The 5149-nt window shown below is 48.5% G+C and overlaps 1 protein-coding gene across 1 annotated transcript in view; it reads left to right on the top strand.

Annotated features, from left to right (window-relative positions):
* Positions 1-716: 716 nt before the first annotated feature.
* CHD6 (chromodomain helicase DNA binding protein 6) overlaps positions 717-5149 on the top strand; it is a 201793-nt gene continuing 197360 nt past the window's right edge. Inside the window, exon 1 of the mRNA XM_021688920.1 lies at positions 717-787. The gene's annotated coding sequence lies outside the window, so the exon portion shown is untranslated. The remainder of the gene's footprint in view (positions 788-5149) is intronic.

Raw genomic sequence — 5149 nt, 5'->3', positions numbered from 1 at the left:
GGGGAATACGGGGGCATTGGGAAGAAGCCCGTCGTGTGTCAAGAGTGCCAGGGAGCCCGGCGGAGCGGCAGGAGATGCGGCTGGAGACACAGAATGAAGCTCCTTGGCTCTTTGCTTGGCTTCTCGGCATCTTTTCCTGACCTGCGGGACCCTTGCCTCTCCTCGCTTCTGTCTGCGGGACCTTGGCCCAAGCAGCATCTCTCTCTGTCGCGGGACCCCAGCCACATCCTCTCGCACCCCGGGAGACGCCAGCCCCGGGTCTTCCAGCTCGTTAGCCTGCTACCTGCGAGACCTCCACCTGCGGGCTGAACCCCCCTCCACGCCCGCGCGCACTCCAGGTCCCCGCCCCCTGCCTGCGGTCTGCGGCGTGCAGGACCCCGCCCCGCCCCCTCGGCCCCCAGGACCCCGGCCCCGCCCCGCCCCCCTGGCCCCGCCGCTCTGTCCCGGGGGGCGGGGCCGCGCGCATCGGCGTCTCCAAGGCGGGGGGGCGCGAGGCAGGGGGCGGGGCGGCACCGGCACCGGCCAATCAGCGCCGCGATCACATCCATGCAAATACGAGCACAATGGAGCGAGCCCATCACTCGCCCCTGCAAGCAAGCTTGAAATGGGCTTCCGCCTGAGCGGCAGCCAGGATGACCAATGACTCTGTGTTTTGGGCTGGCGAAGCCCAATGGCGTTGCAGGGAAGGTGGGCCCGAGCTGGGTTAGGGTGTCCTTGCAGGGTGTCTGAGCTAAACTTCACCAAATAATAGCTGTTTGTATTTTGGCTGCTGCAGGAGCCATTTTAGGTAAGTTCTTCTCTTAACTTTTTATTTTCCTCCCCGGCCTCCGCTGGCCGGCCTTGTCCGCGGGTCCCTGGCCCCGCCCCGCCGGCCGGGCTGGGGTGCCCCTATGAATGGAGCCGGGATGAGGGGCTGCGGCGGCGCCGAGGCCCGGCCGGGGTCCGAGCGGGGCAGGCGGCGGGCGGCCTGGCGGAGGGCAGGCGGCGGCCTGAGGCCTGAGGAGAAGAGCCGGCCTCCGCCGCGCCCCGCTCCCGCTCAGGCCGCGCTCGGGCCGGGCGGCCGTCCTTGGGAGTGCGCCGCTGCGGGCCGTGCGGAGGGGCGGGGGTCCGGGCAGCCCCCGGCCCCTGGCCTGGCGGGCAGGGGCGGGGCGTGCGGAGGCCCCCCCCCGGGGCGGGCCGTAGAGGGACCCCCGGGCGGGCCGGGCCGCGCAGCGCACGCGGCGGGGGTGACCGCTATTCCGCCGCCGCCCCCGCAGAGAAGTTGCTCTATTGGCGTCCTGCGTCTGTTTGCAGGGGTGGAGGAGGGTGGGCTGGTGCCAGGCTGCTGCTCCGGGAGGGGGCGGGGGCCCCGGCGCGTCCTCGGAGCGCGCTCCCCCTCCGCCCCCTTCTTACGCACTAGCGCGCACTCGCCCCGAAAATTGGAACCGTGGAGGTGTCCAGCAGCCCCGCAGCCAAGTTTTGTGCATTATTAGATTGCATGCTTGAGCTTAAAAAAAAAAAAAAGTAATCTGTCCCCTTTAGGGTGTTTATTTTCTTCACTGTTGAGAAGTAACGGGAGTCTTTTGCTCCCAAATTTCCAGGGACGTGCTTGCTTGTCAGATGTGCAGAGGGTTGGCAGCTACTTGGTTTTTAAAAAGACGCTATTAGGAAATCCCCTCACTAGTGAGATAATTGAAATTTGAGTTTGCAGCTTCAGTTTTATTTGATCCAATGAAAAATACATAAGCAGGCACTTATATTTGTGTACATAAAGTATTCCTAGTTCCAGTTATGACTGATGTGACTGTGGTTTCGGTAGTGTGGGATCTAATAAGGCAATATAATTCAATTTTCAACTTGTAGGCCCGTGTTCTCCAAATTAGGGTTTATGGACCATTAGTAATCTGGCCAAGGTTTCTAGTGAATCCTTGACATCTCCAGGCATCTCTGGAACTGTTGTATGTGCCTTACTCCCCACCCCTTCGAAACTGCTCATTTCTGGTGTAACAGATCCACGAACAGAGAAGATACACATTTTAAAATTTTTTATAATTTTCAGAATGTCTGCAGTATTGCCTGAGATTCAGTTATTGTTTCTCAAATGGCATATTGGAATACAATCCCGTTAGGCCCTCCGTTTTGACATACTTTATGGGGATATGCTTGTGGTACTTAGAAAAGCCCTGGTAGAGACCACAGTACTGTGCTCCCAAGGCTAATTGTGAGCAGCCTTTCTTACTGGAGATCGGTAGTCACTGACTGTGCACTCACTATACACTAGTTTGTTGATAAACTAAATTGGTAGATCATGTTGGCAACCTCAGGGAGAGAGTTTTTGTGAACTTTGTGGCACTCTGGCAGGACAAAGAAGGTTTGAGATCTGTGTATGAAAAACTGATTAGGCACGAATCTTCAAGTACCATGCTTTATGCCAGCCGGAACAGGTGGTTTCATATAAGCAATGCGTGACTGTAATGGAAGGCCTGGGAAAATGGGGAGTGGTAAATGATTAATTTTGGACTTCTTTCTGTCCCAGGGCAGATCTCTTGGATGAATTGTGATGGATCATTTAAACTTTTTTCTTCATTCATAGACTACTATTAAGAGCTAACCTTTACCACTTTTTTTTTCCTTTTTGCTAACTTTGGAATCTCCTTTATAGTAACCAGAATATGATACTGTTTTTGCTGTAGTCTGGCTATGGGCAAAATAAATCTAGATCTGTTGTGAAATTATTTGTGTCTCCTAGTGCTATTACAGTAGGCCTGGAGTCACATCTTTTATACTGCGGTTATTTCTTTGCTATTTATTTATTTATTTATTTAAGATTTTATTTATTTATTTGGCAGAGAGAGACAAAACGAGAGAGGGAACACAAGCAGGAGGAGTGGGAGAGGGAGAAGCAGGCTTCCTGCTGAGCAGGAAGCCTGATGTGGGGCTCGATCCCAGGACCCTGGGAGCAGGACCTGAGCAGAAGGCAGTCGCTTAGCTACTGAGCCACCCAGGCACCCGTCTTTGCTTTTTTTTTTTTTTTGACATTTAGCTTTTCTGTTGTTACAGCATGCAGTCGTTCAATGTGATCACTTTTACCACAACTTTTTAATATTCTCTATCCTTATAATTATTTTTATAATTTATTGATATAGTTGGAAGTTCTCTGAACTAATCAGTGTATTCATGCCAACCACACAAGAAGTTGAAAGACCAGTTTGGAGTGAAATGGGAGAGCCACAAATTACACTGCTGTATTTCTGTGTGACCCTGTGGCAGTTAGTTTTTTATATTTACTGTTTTACTCTTCTTATAACTATTTCAAATACCGAAGAAGATCTCAAGCAGCATCATCTCTCTTTAGGAACCAAATCTCATTTGTGATTTTTGCCATTATGTTACAGAAAACTTACCAGAAACAGCAGACGTTTGGGCCACTGTGTCATAGAGATTTCTCTGATTTATAGAAGTTTCAAACAAGTTTTTCGGTTTTCTTGGAAGCATGGCTTTGCCCCAAGCAGAGATTGTGGTTATGTCTTCCTGTGTTAAACCATGAGGAAAAAGGGTTCCACACTCTCAGGCTTGATTCTCACTGTAGAGGCCTACGTTTTTCAGTTTTCATGGAAAGACTTTGTATTGGTAATGGCCAAATGGAGTCAAACTTGTTCTGAATCCTTCTGAACAGGTTAGAGGATTCAAGGATTCTGCCTGCAAAAATATTTTCGGTATGTAACAATGACTGCATGTAAATCAACTGAGGAGACTGTGTTTTCACTCCCTTCCGTCCCCTTTGTCTCCCCGCCCCCCCAGTATAGCAAGGTTAGAAATAGTTTTGTGGGTTTTTTTAAGATTTTATTTATTTATTTGAGAGAGAGGGAGAGAGCACAGAGGGAGAGTGAGAGGAAGAAGCAGACTCCCCACTGATCAGGAAGCCCGATGCGGGGCTCCATCCCAGGACCCTGAGATCATGACCTGAGCCAAAGGCAGACGCTTAAATGACTAAGCCATGCAGGTGCCCTGAAATAGTATTATTTTTAATAAATATTTGGTGGTTTACTTTATACTTCCATTCCTCAATCAAAGCTTTAGTTTAATTCAGGTGAAAAGCTGCAGTGAATTCCGTGGGACTGCCTGCATTCTCCTGTACCAGGTTATTATATTGAAAACTCTTTGAAATACATAAAATAATAGCTCGGGCTTAGATAACTGTTTCCTAGAGAACAGGTTTGGGTTTTTTTTCCCCCCCAATAGAATGTGACATACTTGTGAGACAAGCAAAAAGAACTAGCATTGAAATACCTGGTGTGTGTCCAGCACTCAGGCAGGCATTGGGGCTGCAGAGATGAAAAAATGTCTCCCATTTTCATGGTCACTCCATGAGGCTGGACTGAAGCTGAGAGAGGTGAGGTAGCTTATTTAAGTCCATAAAGCTAGTAAATGTTGGAGTCAGAATTTGAACCCAGATCATCTGGATTCAAAGCACATATTCTTTTCACCGACTACCCTCTAAAGATTTCTTGAAAAGCTGGAGTGTGCTGTCATGTTTTAGTGGTATGGGGCTAAGTTAACTGACCTAAGTTGTTCTACACACTCATCTATTTTTCCTTCTTCATTTCAAGAATTTGTCACTGAAGAGGCAAATTAGAGTACAGTGAGGGTACCCTTAACCCCTCCCCGCCCTTGTCTCCACAGTGTAGGAGAGGTCCTTGTAGGGCACTTAAGAGTTCAGCCTAGCCTGGTACTAACAGCCATGAAGTGCAGCGGGAGAATGCAGTCACTTTTTCCTTGCCAAAATGTTCTTTTCTTTAGTTCATTTTGTGGAGGCGTTGATACCCTCTTGAGAAATTCTGTTACTTCCATAAAAGTCCTGAAGGTAGTAAAATGGAGTTATTTTAAAATATCCATCCCTGTTCCCATTTCTGAACTAAATTATTTGCATAAAATCCAGAGAAAAATGTTTTCTTTTTGCTTGTAGTACCTGTATTCTTTGGTTTTTATAGTGTGTAATAGTGATTCTTTACATCCTCCCATACTTACTCTTTTTGTTGTTTGCCATCATTGAGACCTTTAGAATCTTTGATAATGTATATGACATTAATAGTTCCTATTCTGAGAAACCATTTTTTTAAGTCGATGAACCTTTTTTCTTTATAGTCATAATGGAGGACTTAAAATTTTT

This window comes from Neomonachus schauinslandi, chromosome 10 (assembly GCF_002201575.2).
Source record: "Neomonachus schauinslandi chromosome 10, ASM220157v2, whole genome shotgun sequence".
Taxonomy (NCBI): domain Eukaryota; kingdom Metazoa; phylum Chordata; class Mammalia; order Carnivora; family Phocidae; genus Neomonachus; species Neomonachus schauinslandi.
Note: the sequence above shows the minus strand (reverse complement) of the source record. Positions and strands in the feature narration are given on the sequence as shown.